This window comes from Oryzias latipes, chromosome 16, assembly GCF_053564925.1.
Source record: "Oryzias latipes strain Hd-rR chromosome 16, Olatipes_Hd-rR_3.1".
In the NCBI taxonomy this organism is placed as follows: domain Eukaryota; kingdom Metazoa; phylum Chordata; class Actinopteri; order Beloniformes; family Adrianichthyidae; genus Oryzias; species Oryzias latipes.
This window is the reverse complement of record NC_136252.1, coordinates 2,522,981-2,540,337: the sequence shown is the minus strand read 5'-3', so window position 1 is coordinate 2,540,337 and position 17,357 is coordinate 2,522,981. Positions and strand designations below refer to the sequence as shown.

Below are 17,357 nucleotides of genomic sequence, written 5' to 3'. Positions count from 1 at the left end.
GTTGATTTGTGAGCTGGACCTCAGAGGCGGCTGGAAAAGAACGCAAGCAAGTTGTCCCCGTTCTTTTCTCCGTTTTTCCTGTATAAAACGCTTATCTTTCGAGATATTACCTCCCAGACGACAAAAGTTTATATATTTGTTTCAAATTGACAAGGGATCTGTTGAGTCAAATAATTGATTATTGTACAATCGTCTGCAACTCAGCATTTGAGGTGCTACACATGTATATTTTGAGTCTATTTTTGTTATCTATGCAGTTAATATATTTGCCTTTCAGGATAAAATGCATAAAATACATTTTTCAGCAAAAATGGGACTTAGTTATAATATTTGTTCTTCTGTCTTTAGCTGCTGTGACTTATTCTAAATTTTGTTGGGTTTGATTTGAACATTTTTATTAACATTAAAACATTTGAGTAATTTGAACTGGAAATGCAATAAATAAAGACAAAAATACAAGCAAGACTTCAAACCCTTAGTAGACTTTAATCCGTGTCAGTAATTGATCAAGTTTTTCTTTCAGCAATTTCAAAATGGGTCAGAAATTTAACTGAAACTGGTAGATCTGGGTAATAAAGTTGGAACATAACCAATTTCTTTGTTTTGTCCAAGTCATGTTGACTGAGTCCGGCCGTGGCCACATCTGTGACCAGCTTCACTTGTTTTCTGGGGGTCAATCTCCTGCGAGAGGACCCCCTCTGTGGGCCGGGTCATTGAGCCACTTCAGGTCAATTGACTTTTGTCGAACGCTACATGTCCTGCAGGAAAGCTCACCCTTGGGTTCTGACAGAATAAAAAGACAAATAAAGAACTAATAGAGAGATAAACTACTAGAATTGTTTTGTTAATTACTGACTTACTCATCCGTTCCTATCCAATAGTTACCTCAGTGGATGTTGTCTGATAAATTGAAACAAATAGGGAAAGGAAGGGTGGCTGAAGGAAAAGCAGAATTTCTGAGTTTAGATAAGATGAACCTAGAAAAGTATGAGCAAGGCACGATCAAAACAAAACTATTTTAATTTGGTGATGCTTCACTTTGATTAGCCCCTTCATTTCTGATGTCAGTGCAGGTTTTAAGATACTAAAATTCAAAATGCATTCACACCTAGAGATATTAAGCAATTCTAGCTTTAGTGGAGAGCAGAGAATAAAAAAGTTAACATTGGAAATCAGACCAGATAAAAAACTCAAAGAATGTAGAAAAATGTTCAGGAAAAAAAAATGAATCCTTGAGAGAATGTTAGATTATTTTATCTCTAAACTTTGCAATAAAATTCATAAACTGTTTGCCTACACGTTTACTAATTACTACAACTCTGTTTACTGCCTTGTCACAACTGCTCTACAAGATCTACGGTATGATGCAAGAGAGGCTCATGCACATAAAAATGCAACCCAAACGTCCCCTATTAATAACCGGCTCAGTGCAGCCGGTTACTCTGGTTTCTATACTCAGATCAGAGACCAAGAAAATAAGTGAATGGGGCTCATTCACAAAGATGAAATGAGGGCAATAGAGAAGCATTATTGAGGACACGTTTTTGTGCCCAAAAGAAAGGTTTGACTGATTTATGGAGTTTGTTGCTGCTTTCTTTTTTTCAGCATTTGTTGTACTTTATTTATTCTATTTGATCATTTGATCCAGTTCTGGTTCTAAAATTTCCTTATCAACCAGACAGCATGTTCACACATGAAAACATCTGGTTCAGAACCTGAGTAATTGCCTCCTTTCCTGAATTCTGACATTCTGGCTTCATCAGTGAGTGTTTCCTAATTTGGGTTGTAGCAATGTCCTCCCATTTCACTTTCAATTAAATTGGTTTGAGCCCCAACTGGATGAACCAAAACCATGTGTGTCCTGTTGGAGCCTCTCGGTTTAATCCCTGATCATCAGGTGAGATTATTTTCTGGCATGTGGGTGTTACCAGCTACCCTTTGCTTCAGTTTACACGCATTTAAGGTGACTGGAGGACACATGGTTTCCTGGGATAGAATAGGATTATATGTGCAGCAGCAACCAGATGTCCATCTGACAGAGACATCATCACCTCCTTCATCCAACAGCTTCTCCCTTTTAGAAAATTAGCCCTGAGTTTTAATCTTTATGTTATTGCTCTTTTGGAGAAAACTGGTTTTCTTGAGTGATATCTTCCTTGAGAAAGCAAATTTCATTAAAGACCCACTCTGAAGAAAATCACATTTTTGGCTTTTGTAACATGTCATTGTGGCACATTTCTCTTGATGGAGGACCAAAAAAAATTAATCTTAAAATTGCATTTGTGAGTATTTCTTTATTTAAATCTTGAATCAGGAGCTAACAAAATATGTCATTGGAAAAATCCTCTAAAAGTGACGTAGAAACTAGAATAGCCACAAGCTCCCTACTCTGCTCAATTCAGATATATCTACATGTAGATGACTAGGTCCATGCATGTCTTCATTTTTTTCACCTGAGTTGGCATCTGACTCAAAACTATACTGCTGGATAGCTGCAATATTGCTTTGCACCGCTAATGTTAGAATTGGGTTGTGGGGGGTTGTAAGCTAGCAGGAGAGTGCGTAAACTGATGGATGATGGGAAGGGCGCGGGCTTACTCCACACCAACAATCCCACCCACAACTTAGAATAAAATTTAGAATGAACTACTGCCGCTCTGCAGAAACTATGTCCTAGAAAACGACAGCAAAAACAGCATAATCATAATTAAAAGACCACTGGAAAAGCTTTTATAAAAGATCAAAAGATGTTTGGAGTGGGTCTTTAAACTCACACTGCTTAAAGCAATTTACTATTTTACATGACTTTTTTTTTTAAAGAGAAAAAAATAATAAGAGACAAATTTCTCTTGTACCTGGTTGCTAAAGCCAGAATGAATGCAGTGTTGCATTTATGCATTGGGTTTTTTCATAAAACCTATGGAAAGCATTATAGATCTATTGTGCAATCTCCAAAAGGAGATACGATTTTATTGTTTTCCTTAAAGTTTTAGTAAAGCAAATACCTGAAAGGAAGGGGTCTAAATATGCAATTTTTTTATAACATCCCCATTAAAAACTGAGTTCCAAGAAGTAAAGCTTATTTCAAGTGTAATCTCTTTTTTTTCTTTCAGTCAAATCTGGATTGACGTCAACATCTAGTGACCCCTGTCGTTTAACTGCAACAGTTCACTACCCTACGGAGGAGATTAAATGGAAGTGGATGTTGCAACAAACTTCCAACTTTGCTTTGAGTTTTTGCTCTGTCCTACTTTTCTTCTCTTTTCATTTCAGCAGCATCAAGATAGAGACTTGACAACAGCTGGATGTGTAAGAAAGTTGAATAAACTGAGCAGGACTTCAGCCTTTACACTAACAGTCTGTCACTTTAAATAGAGTTGGCAGAAATCCCTGTTCTATTCTTCGAAACACCCCCTGTTCTTCTTCTTTTTACTCCGTAAATCAGTTTTATTTTATTGATCCATCTCCAACTTCAGTGTCTTCAGCTTTTCTCCCCGTCTTTTTTTGACCTATTTACCTGGTTTCCCTCGTTTTGCCTCTGCTTTGAACCTCTCTATTTCCTGATAGAAAGTCTTTTTGGGTAATTGCAGCCATGTGTGCGTGAGATGACTACAGCAGTAGCTGTCAGGCTGTGACAAACTCGTAACCCATGAAGGTGGCACCTACAGATGTGCATGCGGTCCCCACATTTAACTAACATATGTAAAGCACAACAGAAACGGTTTCCTACCTCCTCTTATTGCAAGGGATTGTGGCAAAGAATATCAAATAGAGGTTTTGGGACATGAGAGCACCTTTTACCACAAGTGTTTCACAGGAAAGAAAATGGGCTGAAAAGCTTCCTCTTTCACAGTGCTTTGGGGAAATGTCCTCCTCAGTTAGAGGGAATACTGTTTTTTTTCTGCAAAACAAAGAAATGATGCAGATGTGAAATCAAAAGAAGCTGAAGTAATGAGAGAAACAACAAGAGAAGAAGCCTAGGGGCCTGGTTTTACCCTTGGAACCACTTGAAGGATCTGACTTTATACTTTAATCGACATAATGGAATAGGGTGGACTTTTTCAAAACCCTCAAAATCCAGAACCTTTTATTCTCTTGATAAATCCAGCTGTTGGGCAGTCCAGAACTGAACAAAGACGTGGAGTTTGGGTCACTTGCTGTTTGTTTTTCTGTACAAGCAGACTTTCATTGTAAGAATTCAGAACTTTGGAGTTATGGACAAATGGGCATAGGACGCGCGTTAAAGAAAGAAATAAGTTCAGGTTCTTGACTGTGCATATAGCCCACAGTGTTTACACTGCACAAGTAGGGAGTGGCTTCTTGTTCTTTTTCTTTTTTTCTACTGTTTACTAGCGCATGTATGCCACCTATAGTATGAAGACGCTTGGTGCAAAATGTCGAAGCAGTGCAAATCTCGGAAATCTTGCTCCAGGCTTTGTTTTTGTACTGTACTTGGCACTTCCGTGAATTAAAAGGGACACCATCCAAACATAACTACCAAATCCGAGACCCTGATTGGTCAAAGTTCAGTACACGCATTTTGTACGTAGAGCCCAAAAACAGTTGTAGAAACTTGTGTAGTGAAACATAAACGCGAGAGTTTGAGTGCAGACGACTGAAACGCACATTCATGCTGGTTTACACAGGCTTCTCAATGGAAGTGGCCGCTTGAGGACAGTGTGAATGTATCTAAAGACATTAAGAAAGAAACCAGGACATTTATGCAGATTGCACTGAGAAGAAAAGCTGTGATGGAAAACTTACCGCAAGATAATTTGTAATTATACTTCTGCACGTCATGTCTGCGTAAACATTTGTGTCATGACTCAGAGTGGGAAGAGAAGTCAGTTTGAGACCACAGTGATAACAGGATTTATAGCTCCTGCTGGCTGCGCAGCTTCTTGATCACTTTCCAACTGTCTGCAGCCTTAAAGGGTCACGGCTGCTCACAGGGAAACACAACTGGAAGACACAGCAGACAGGAAGCATTCACACACTGACTGTAACTGTAGAATTCCCTTAAGTACACAGCTTTGTGAAATTGTGAAATCAATTGTGAAATTGATTATTTATTTCCTAAAAATAAATAATCAAATTATCAAAGGAGAGCTGCATAACACCTCTGTGTCTTTGCTGTCTTTTAACCACCTTATTTTCTGCACTATAAGGCACACTGTTAGTTAATAGTCTGTTTTTGAAATTAATTCATATGTAAGCGAGACAAGAGTCAAAGATACTCACAAAAATGTTCTGTAGATGTCTACATGACATCTTTGATCATTTCATTCAATTATATTTTATTAATCCTGAGGTAAATTCATTGAACTCTATTGTTTTACTCTATTAAATGTCTACCAATCATGTTCTGAAAGACATCTGCATGTGGAGGTCTGCTACACATCTACGTGTAGTCATCTAATCTTGGGATATTTTTGGATTTCTTCTATACTTTTATTGGTAAAAAAAGTAACAACTGCAATTTAACATCCATTCCTTCATCTTCAGAACCCACTGAATCCCTTTTGGGGTCACAGATTTGCTGGTTCCAATCCAGCTATCATTGAATCAGGGGACCAGTTTGTTGCAGGGCCACACGAACACGCAGGAGTAATTTACAGACATCAGTTAACCTATGAAACATGTGGGAGGAAGCAGAAGAACATGCAAACCTCACATAGAACAGTTCCAGCTGGGATTTGAACCAGGTTCTTCTCACTGTACAACCCACTACACCACAGTGCAGCCCTTTTGTTCACAGGACACTAATGATCACAAAGTGCTACATTCCAAGAAATAGCAAAGAATTCTACTGACATTTATCTGGGCTAAAGATCTCAGAAACTTGCATCAAAACAACAATCCAACAAATGGATTTCTGTTTAGATTTTTAACCTGTCATATAACTGAACAAAAGGACGGTAAAAGGTTTGATCTATTGTCAGAATGCGCTTGAAGCACATTTTCTGATCTTCTGCTGCACAACAGAGTCTAGTTGCTGTTCAGAAGCAAAGTTCTTAAAGTATAGAACTGTATAGATTAGGAAAAAGAAGTGGATTCAACAACAATGTTGTCATGTTTATATTTGATAATAAAAGGAGAAAAAGATTGACGGCACACCAAAATAACAATGACAGAAACATGTTTGACTTGGCTGTTCTAATTTATATCTAGAAAATGTAATTAGATTAGATGTCTACAGGAAGATGTGTAGGAGACCTCTATATGTAGAACACTATTGGTAGATATCTAACAGAATAACAAATAACAGTTGTCTGAGACGTCCAGATGTCTCATTGACATCTACAATTGATGTCTATCAGTTATCTAATAGACATAGATGTCTATTAGATATCTAAGACTAATAGACTTGGGAAGAACCAACCCAAATGGCTTGTTTACATTGTGCAAGGCATGATGGGACAGCAACATGATTAGCTGTGAGAAAGTTGTCTGCTAGAGATCCAAACGACAATGTGCAATAGATCTCTGTGGATTCATGTGTATCAGATGCATAATGTACATCTATAAGCTTTGATTTAGCCATGATCTGGAAAGTGTCCGTGCCTAGTGGGTGAGTTCATCAGTCAGCTAGCCGTGTTAGCAGATTCACAATAACACCCAACTAAGTCTCTTTGACATCAATAAACATAACCAGAATTAATCCTTATATAAACCGCTCATGATAAGGCGCACTGTTGTTTTTTGAAAAAAAGTAAAAGTCTCTTCACAATTGGGAAAGAACAAACTTTCTCGTGTAAAATAATCAGAGCAGTGGGACAAGCAGTTTTCATATTTGTGTTTTCTTTGGCCAACCTATTCTGGCCTTGGTTTGGGCAATAACCCCCACTTTTTAAGTCAACTGGGTAAGTGTTAAAACTGGATGTTTTTCCTCTCAGTTGGGAAGTCTTTGTTTACTCCTGAGAGTTCTGCATGTGAAAACATACCAGAGAAGGTGAGAGGTGTCATGGTTTGAGACTTTGAAACAGATCCAGATGCTGGAACCCGGAAGGAAAACAGGAGAGTGTTATGGTAAGTAGTTTGGTTTATTTTTCTTGCAGGTGATTTTCCCAAGGCGGGATCTTCGGCTCGAGATTGCAGGTGAGTAGCAGGAAGACGTGGCGTGGCTGGAGGGCTTCTGTGAAGGCTGAGAAGGCATGAATTGCTGGCGAGGCGAGCGTGGACAGAACGGACCGTTCCGGAGTGAATCCCAGGTAGTACTCGTGGTGATAAAGTCCTGGAAAAAGGCGTAAAGGCACAATTACTTAACAAGAATTACTCTTAGGCATAAACATGAGCGACCAGACAAGCACCATGGTGGAGCAACGAACTGGCAACGAACACTGGCTGTGGATCTCCTTAAGAAGGCAGCAGGGATGATGAGGTGAGTGGCAACAGCTGGGAGTCCTCCGGAGCAGAGCAGAGAGGGGAGGGGGAGGAGCTGACAGAGGCACCATGACAAGAGGTTCCTCAACGTTCCACTTCCACGAGCATTAACAATTACACAACGAAAAGTACACTTTCTGAAGAAGATTGTAAATGCATACATAATGTAATAAAATATGTTTTCTTTTTAAATAAAAAACTCTAGAATCAAATTATCAATGTACAGGATATATTCTGACCATCAAAGTGACCAAATTTGATGTCTTTTACTATGTAAACATCTCCTTTCTTCTTATAGAATCGACCAAACATTTCAGAACACCAAGTGGAAAAAGCTAAGACATCTCATTTCAGAGCTGCAGTCAGTGCTTTGCAGTTCGACCCTGGAAGTGAAATAATCATGTTGTGCTTTTGAGTTAACAGTCACTTCAGTTAACCAAATAAGAGCTGTCAGTTAACTCCAGGATTTGCGTTTTTATTATTTTTTTAAACCACGTCCCTTTTGAGACCTGCTGCAGCAAAGGCCGACGTCTCGATGATCTAAAAATATTGTGATACATGCTCACAGTATATCACTTTCTAAAGTGTAATAACAGCTACTGTACGTGATAAATTCCTTCAACCCCAGTCTCCCTCAGCAGTTGTTGCCACATTTGTGAACTTTTACAGTTTACGATAATTGTGGTAAAATCACTGCCGACGTGGTTCCGTCTGTGGGCTCTTTTGTTAGGTTGTTTCCATGCAACTCTTGTAAAAAAAAGAGAAAAAAGGGCTATTAAGTTTTTTAGGTGCATATAAATTGAAACTTCATGCCTGACGAGGAGAAAGACAGCCTGAGGGTAAATCGTAAACATTAAAGGTTAAAAGTTAACAGACTGATCAGCTATCAAATTAAATCCAAGACAGTTGTGGAGACATGTAAGTGGAGTCATTCAGGACATGTTTTGTGAAAAACTATATTTACGTTTTATTTTATTTTACATTTTATTTTTCAATCTAAAAATATAGTTTAAATTAAAAACTACTGCTGTTTATAGCGCGGGCAATTTAAAGCTTGTGACATTTAAAGTGTAAACTATCACAGAGGAGGATTATACTGTCAAGTTGAGCAATAAAAAAGAGAAAAATTTAGGTCCAATTAAAAAGAAAATGTCTGTCATGCTTGTTCAAAGACTAAATCAATCTTTACCCCTGTGAGGCCTTCAAACCTGAACCTTCCATTCAGACATTACTGGTTCTGGAAGTTGCAAGAACATCTCATGTGCCCATCAACTCCCAGGAAATTGATGTTTTTGGTAGACATCTTCATGCGGTTTGGAATACAGTCTTCCCTGTCCTTATTCACATCTAAATAGTTGTGGTTTCACATATTCGAATATTTCAAAGTCACCTGACTCCTTTGGTTTATCGCAAAAACGTACACAACTCAAGACGCTTGTATGAGACTTCTCCGTCTGAGGGAGGTGCTGCGGGAATTTCTGAGGAAGGGGGTGGAAATGGAGAGCACGCCGGCCCGTCGGCTTCCTTGCTGGCTGCTAAAGAATATTTCACAGGAGCAGAAGCTGGTTCTACTGGTTCCTGAATCGCTACCAACAGACGTTTGTGTCCCTGCATGGAGAAATGGCATCTGCTGACTCACAACTGGTCTGTGAATATCCTGATACGCTGAGGAAGATAATTACGGAGATTAATTATCATCCGGATGAGAGAATGATGGATGAAATGGCCTTTTCTGGAAGAAGAAGCCCTGTCGCACTTCAGTGATGAAGGAGAAAGCACAGGCTCCTAGTTTTAGATGACACTGTGTGTTACAAAGTACACTAAGGTACAGTCAATAGCTCTGAAATAAAAGAAAACTCTTTATGTTGAGCAATATTCCAACGTTCTTTAATAAATGGTTCCCAAAAGTATCAGAAATGCAGATCGCTGACGGACATTTTTTGCTCGCGGGGAGTGGGGCATGGGGGGGTTGGGGGTTCTCTGTATTCACGGGTGTATCTGGTCACTAACCCCCACAAATATGTGGGGAATACTGTACATGTGGGAGAAAAAGCAAAGACGGGAAAAAGTGCTGTGACCATTACTTGGTTGCACACTTTTGCTAAGGAAATAACAGATCAGTTGCATCCTGTCAAGAAAAGGTGGTGAAGGTCCCAAAATGCTGTAGACAAGGCTGGGTGGTGGAAACTTGGACATTTAATAAATAAACTTAAACATGACAAAATTGGGCTGCATGGTACCGTAGTGGCTAGTGCTCTTGCCTCCCAGATTAAAGGCCCCAGTTTGCATTTCCTCCCTGTGCATGTTTGGGTTTTCTCTTGCTTCATCCCACAATCCAAAAACATGCTTTCATAGGGTTATTGCGACTCTAAATTGTGCCTAATTGTGACTGTGTGTCACAAAAAAGGGCAGACGGCTGGATCTGACTGCAGCACTTGTGTTAGCTTAGCTAAAAGTCCACAAAGCTTAATCAGGGTGAGGCAGGCAGGGGTCTCTAATGAGCATAGGAGCATCAAAAGAGAAACAGGAGTAGTCCGGATCCAGGTGAGATTCATGGCAGGCAGAGGCAGGGGCAGGGGCAGGGGCAGAGGCAGAGGCAGAGGATCAGGTCAAGCTATAACGCTTGGCAATGCCGGCCGAGTGGCACAAACAATACTTTGCACTGAATGAGGCTCAGTGCAGAGGTTAAAGTCTGCTGTGGTTGATTTGGTGAGTGAGAGTCAGGTGTGCAGCACTCAGAAACTGCACGCTGGGGTTGCTGGGAGATGAAATGCGTCTAGAACTCTGGAGACGGTTCCTGCTGGTGACCAGAGGGGGAGACACAGCTCTGACTTCTGACACGGTGCCCCACCTTTGTCCAACTGTAGCCAGGTTTGGAAAATGGATGGATGGATGGATGGATGGATGGATGGATGGATGGATGGATGGATGGATGGATGGAAGGACGGATGGACGGATGGACGGATGGATTGGTGGATGGATGGATGGATGGATGGATGGATGGATGGATGGATGGATGGATGGTTGGATGGATGGATGGATGGATGGATGGATGGATGGATGGATTGGTGGATGGATGGATGGATGGATGGATGGATGGATGGATTGGTGGATGGATGGATGGATGGATGGATGGATGGATGGATGGATGGATGGATGGATGGATGGATGGATGGATTGGTGGATGGATGGATGGATGGATGGATGGATGGATGGATGGATGGTTGGATGGATGGATGGATGGATGGATTGGTGGATGGATGGATGGATGGATGGATGGATGGATGGATGGATGGATGGATGGATGGATGGATGGGTGGATGGATGGATGGATGGATGGATGGTTGGATGGATGGATGGATGGATGGAAGGACGGATGGATGGATGGATGGATGGATGGATGGATGGATGGATGGATGGATGGATGGATGGATGGATGGATTGGTGGATGGATGGATGGATGGATGGATGGATGGATGGATGGATGGATGGATGGATGGATGGATTGGTGGATGGATGGATGGATGGATGGATGGATGGATGGATGGATGGATGGATGGATGGATGGATTGGTGGATGGATGGATGGATGGTTGGATGGATGGATGGATGGATGGATGGATGGATGGATGGATGGATGGTTGGATGGATGGATGGATGGTTGGATGGATGGATGGATGGATGGATGGATGGATGGATGGATGGTTGGATGGATGGATGGATGGTTGGATGGATGGATGGATGGATGGATGGATGGATAACAACTTTAACCTAAAGAACATGAAAAACCAAATTAAAGAGGCACCATCCTTTCAGAATCCTATTATCGTACACAATATCTTCACATCTTTTCAACATATATCTTGAACCACTAATCTGCAAGCTGCTTCAGATACCACAGATAGGAACCTTCTTCTTTCAGCAGAGGGGTTTGTCACCTACCATTCTGATGAAGACACTGTTGGGCCCTGAGTCTGCAGGACAGCCTGAATGTGTGCGGAAGCTGAATGAAGATGGATTTTGACATGGTTTTCATCCATCTCTCTGTTCTATCCATCCATTTCTTTTCTCAACCTGCAAAATCCCTTTTGGGGTCACGGGGTTGCCTGAGTTTGTCCCGGCTACTGTTGGGCAAAGGCAGGGTACACCCTGGACAGGACAGTCTGTTACAGGGGCACACAGTCACTCCCACTCACACATACATACCCAAAGACACTTTAGTGTCACTCATTAGCCTACGAAGTATGTGGGAGGAAGATGGAGTGCCCAGAGAAACCCCACGCATCCTGAGGGGGAACATGCAGACTCCACCCAGCTGGGATTCTAGCCAGGGCCTTCTCGCTGTGAAGCGGGAGCGTTAGCCACTGTGTCACTATGCACCTTTCAGCTTATCCTGTTAGGGGTCATCAGACATTCGCACAGGTTTGGTTTGGCAGAGAGTTTTTACGCTGGATGCCCGTCCTGAAACAACCCTGTATTTTCAAGGCACAGGAGACCCGGATAAGCAGCAGCACGAAGGGTCTTGCTCAAGGACCCACACTGGATCTGTCTCATTGAAACGCCCAGGGAAGAAAACCCAGGTTCAACAGTCCTACAACCAGCCAACTGAGCTATCCAGCCCTTTATGGTACATATTGGAAAAAAGTAACATTGGATTGTTCACATATTTTCATGAGTTTGCTTTAAAATTCTCCAACTGTCCTCAGTTCTTTTTGTCTTCTTCATGTTTGGTGTGTCAAAGGTTAAATCTACTTTGACACTTTCTAACTACCATCAGGTGTGTTTCTCTGTGTGGCCAGTTAAGTTTATCCAAACATCAAATGTTTAAAATTACTTGACCTCCCCATAGTTTATTCAGTAAAATGTAGCACACTTGTAGTTTATTTTATTAAGTATACTTAAGTATTAGTATAGCAAATGTCCTATAGGCCATGTATGTGAGGCGTAGGAAACATCCTAACTGAATACTTCTTCAGACTGAATTGGAACATTTTAATTTTGCAATATCTACATAACATATAAACGTAAACTTCAAGTATTCTGCCTTACTTTAAGTTTAGACTAAGTATAGATTTAGTACACTTTATAGACAACCTTTGCTAAGAGTTTTAAAAATGGTTGGAACAGTTTTGTTTGACCTATTTTCAAGATTTAAAAATAAAGTAGATTTTGGATTTTCTTTATTTTTTGCCACTTTTTTTAGTTTACAAAAAGACAGAAAACGTGTATGGTAAAATAATTTGTAACAGCAATAAATTCAGAGAAAATATATGTATTTATTTGAAAAGAAAAAAGAGGGCAGTCTTTTCATTCATCACTACATAGTATTAAATCCAAGTATTAAAAATTATAGACTTCAATACCTCTAATCCAAACAAAGTCAGCATCAGTTCTTAACCATTTGGTGCCATCTAGTGGTTATTGAGGTCAATCAGCTGTGTTTGGAATTTAAATATCGTTTAACACTTAATTCTTGATCATTTAGCTGTTTTCTTCTTACCAAGACAAACAAGTAACCTAACCCAACACCACTGACATCAAAAAGTAACAAATTGAGGTTAATAACATGTTCATAAATGATAATAATTCACATTGGGAAAAATAAATTAATAAAAGTGTTGTTACATGTTTTGTTGTTGTTACATGTTGTTGTTACATGTTGGTACATGTTGTTACATGTTACATTTTTAATATTGTAATCAGATTAAATACAGTTAATTGAATTACAAGAATAACTGCACCTCTTGAGCTATGAAGAGTAATTGTATGACGGAATGTAAATCCTTTGGACAGTTATCTCTGGAGAAACAGCTCTTCAGCGTTTCAACTCTGAGTGGATTGTTAGTCACTATGTTCAATGGTTAATGCTGCATTTTTACAATTCCATTTGTTTTTGAAGCAACAATTCCCAACTGTGGTTCTCAGGACCAAACACAAAAACCATCAAATTAAGGGATTGTTATAATCCAGATCATTTCATTATATTTAACCTAATGGTTTTGTTGGTCTTTAGAAGTGACCAACAAATGAAAGGTTTTTTTTCAGTCCAATCCCCATACAGCAGTGTTTTTCAACCAGTGTGCCGCGGCACACTAGTGTGCCGTGGGAAATTGCCCTCATTAACTGATCTAAAACCATTTTCCATCTCCAGGAAATCAGCTCTGTGTTCATCCAAACAGGCCCTGATAAAATACTGAGTAGTCGGGAATATGAAATGTCATAAAACACATTTTTCTTTCTGTTTATTTGATTTTATTAAAGACATTTTGATGAGAATGACGGTACCGCGATTTAGCCGTAGCTTCAGCTGTTTGCGGAAAAGTCCCGCCCCTTTAACTGTCTCCACCAATCATTCTTGGAGGCTTAATCACATGTCATCAGTCTGACCAATCAGAAGCGGTTCAAGTCTTCACTTCCTTGTTCTGATTCTGCTCATAAAGTCCCTCAGTTCTAACAAAAATACCAGCTAAAGCTCGTCTTTAGCGGTGTAGCTTTCCACAGAATCCGGTGTCAGACCGTGGAACAAGTGAACAAAACAATGAAGCTCAGAGACGCGAGTCTGTCTGGCATTTTGCGGCAGTTTTCACACTACATCTCCCATGATGCATTGGGTTAAAGTTACAGCGTCTCAGCACACGAGTCTTTCTTGTTAAACTTCTTGAAACAACAACAAACACACATCAGACAGGTTTTAAATCTTCTAACTTAACTTTTTTTACATCTTTTAGAAAAAACAGCTGCAGCTTCCAGCTTTTTCTGACACAATAATTATCACTAAAATGCATGTGAGATTGTGGATGGACTGTAGATCAATACAGACTATGAGTTTCTCCTTTTTTTTCTTTTTTTTTCTTGGATGCTGGTGTTCCGCTGGATTTTGGTCAAGGTTAAAGTGTGCCGTGGCTCAGAAAAGGTTGAAAAACACTGCCATGCAGGACAAGCGAGCTGACTCTTTTGCTCAATTTGCCTGTGTTCCTGTTTTTCATTTCATTTCAACAGGAAGGTTTCTTTCTCCATCAACTTTATAATGTAAAACAAATTCCATTGTTTCATTGATGAACAGTTATACTTCCACCACTGTTTTTAAGTTTTTATATTGCGCTTTTAGTTTTCTAAATCTTTATGGTTGTAAAGGCAAACAGTTATTCTTGCAAAAAATGCGGAAACATGATACTGCCACCGCCATGCTGCACTGCTAGACCTATGATGCTGTGTATTTTTAGCTTTCCCCTTTTTCTTCAAAATCTAGCAATAATTGTCAATGTATTGAGAAATTCTCTAGGACAAAGTCTATCCTTCATTAGCAGCTTCTACAAGCCGTCACTTTATTGAACACATATAAAAACTGGATTTGTACTTTTTTAAATTCTCTTTTTTAATTCATATATTTTTACGCCAACTCATAGGCATTTATGCTCCTTTCTTTTCATTTTTACTTGTATCCCCCAGTATCGAGCTGCTGTGAGTCACTATTGTAATGACAAAAGAAAAGATTATAAATCTGAAAAGGAACGTTTCTTTTTTTTAATCACACCTGAAACACTTCCTCAACTTTATTTGGAAACTAACCTAAAGAAAATAACACAATGAAAAAGTGTGTCATTGTTATTTTGAAACAGCTGTATTGAGCAGAAGAGGTGGACATTCAAAGATTATGTGCAGAAACCTTTAACCCTTGTGTTTTCTTGCGGGGTACAGATGACGTTAACGTTGGGAGTGGGTCATCTGGACCCCTCAAGATAGCACAAGGGTTAGGCAGATGCGCTGGGATTGAGAGCAGCAGTTCTGCCAGTCGTCCAGCAGAGGTCGCTGTTGTGCGCATGTTTGAGCGTCACTTTTAGCTGCAGGTCTCCCGCAGCTCCACATGTATGCAGGTTCCTCTCGCTGATCGCGCGCTGCGCCGCCTCCTTTCCTCATCCGGGATGCGGGTGGAGGAGCCGGACTGCAGGAGGCGCAACAAGACCCCCCCCCCCCCCCCCCCCCCCCCCGAAGGATGCTTAAATATTCAATGAGCTGCGGGCGGAGGGGCGGGCAGGCGTCGTCAGCAAGGGACAACTTGACAACAACGAACGAGCGGCTTTTCATTCATTTTCGGAGCTTTGCGGAGACACCAGCACCCCCTCGTCGACCGGACACGGACTCCTCGCGCCGTCTTCCCCCGTTCCCAAAACTTTCTTCCCCCCCCCACCACCACCATGGAGCCGCAGAGGACGGGTACCGGCGCCGCGGTACGGCATGCAAATACGTACTCTGACGTCGGCGATCATGTGGCTTTTGGCGTAGATCCTCCTTGTGATCGCCAATTTTTTTCTTCCCGTCGACCGTCGTCTCCTCGGTTATCGGACCGCCGCGAAAGTGCTGGAAGCCCCTCGGCGTGGTCGTTGGTGTAATGGTCGCGGGGGGATTGAACCGCAGCACCTGAGCCGAAGCAGCAGCGGGCAGGTAAGCAGCGGATCAACTCCCTCCCCCTGTTTTCCCACCGCGGCTCCTCCTATCGAAAGTTAAAAGTGGACGCAGTTGTCGTCGCGGCTCGCGAGCGGCCGCGCGCCCCCGGAGACACGTTTGAACTTGTCTCGCCGCGTGAACTTTGACCGCGGACACCTGCGAACCGACACGCCGTCCGTTAAGTTGTTAGCGGAACGTTTTGGCGGCTGAGCGCGTGTTTCTCCCCGGTCTGCCGGGATCGAGGCGGGAGGGAACCGCGAGGAGAAACGTCGTGTCTACTTTCCCTCCTCCTCCCCGTGTCGACATAACCAGCAAAACATGGCCGTCTGTGCCGACATGTTGTTACGTAGATGGCGAAGGGGGGGACATTTGGGGAGAGGGCTGCTCCGCGCGCCCCTCCGCCCCTCGCGGCGCGGTCAGGCCGGCGGAAATGACCGTCAAGGCGCCGGTGCCGGCTTCCTTTGGCGGGGCGGGGAGAACTTTCGGAGTCGGCCGGTGTTTGTAGACTTTGACTCCGCTTTGAAGGCGTAACGTTGCCCCTGGTGATGCCGCCGCTGCCTCCTCCGAGACCGCGGCTCCCGCTGCAGACACGCCGACTCCTCGATGCAGAGCAGCGCCCCACCGGCGGCCAATAAGTCCAGCGGCCACACGGATGTCCTTCCAGCTGCTCACTGACCTGCTCTCTGATGTAGAGTCCTACTGTTTGTTCCTGCATAGCTGCAGCTCACAAGTCACTGTAGTCCGTGGGGTCTTTCTTCTCTTTCACTCCACTGAGGGTCACAGTGGAGACGAACTCAAACCTGCAACCAACCTCTGCATACGTGAGGACTGCAGGTTGGAAGTAGAAAACCAGGATCCAGGTAGAGGTCACCTGTGTGCCTCTGATGCAGAACTGTGACGCCGTTTTAAAGGCCTTTTGATGGTTGGTCACAGGCTTGTCTTTAAAGTCCCACTCTCATCATCTTTTCTTCTGTTGTTTTCCAGTGGGCTTTGAATTATGATTATGACATTTTTAGCCAAAAGAAACCCTGTTTTCTTGGGCATAGTTTCTGCAGAGCGGCAGGAGTTCATTAGACCCCCCCCCCCCCTGCTGAGAGCTGTCTGTTTACACTCTCCCCCTAGCTTATAAGAAAACCCAACCTCAAGCTATCATCACCGTTGCAACAAAGATGGTGATCAATATCAGATCTACAGGTACAGTTTAGATCCAGATTCCAGGAAAACAAAGAGTTTCATGGATCTGTTTGTCGTACTGGATGATCAGAATGGAGCAGAGCAGGAAGCTCGTTCTCTACGTCACAAATCTTTTCATCTTCTCCTGATTCACAACGACTTGAATAAAGAAACACTCGGGCAGTTTTGTGCTTAATTTTCTTTCTTTATGTCATCATCAATCAAAAAAATACCACAAGAACACGTCAAAACACCGACACACAATTTTCATCAGAGTGGTTCTCTAAACATAGAAACATTTTTTTTCCAGAACATGGATTTTTTTTACAATGTTAGGTGGAAACCACATTCTTTACA

General features: G+C 41.8%; 1 protein-coding gene and 1 long non-coding RNA gene across 3 annotated transcripts in view; one reads left to right on the top strand and one right to left on the bottom strand.

Annotated features, from left to right (window-relative positions):
- Positions 1-4,764: 4,764 nt before the first annotated feature.
- Positions 4,765-15,770, bottom strand: LOC110014805 (uncharacterized). The gene is made up of 2 exons (XR_002289800.2): positions 15,632-15,770; positions 4,765-7,234 (listed from the first exon to the last, which is right to left on the bottom strand). It is a non-coding gene; the product is annotated as an uncharacterized LOC110014805 (long non-coding RNA).
- The window catches only part of zhx2a (zinc fingers and homeoboxes 2a), a 30,427-nt gene continuing 28,535 nt past the window's right edge, over positions 15,466-17,357 (top strand). Inside the window, exon 1 of one of the 2 annotated variants that reach the window (XM_020701844.3) lies at positions 15,466-15,610. The gene's annotated coding sequence lies outside the window, so the exon portion shown is untranslated. Of the gene's footprint in view, positions 15,611-15,683; positions 15,825-17,357 lie in introns of those variants that run through there. The other variant, XM_011473319.4, reaches the window with a different exon arrangement.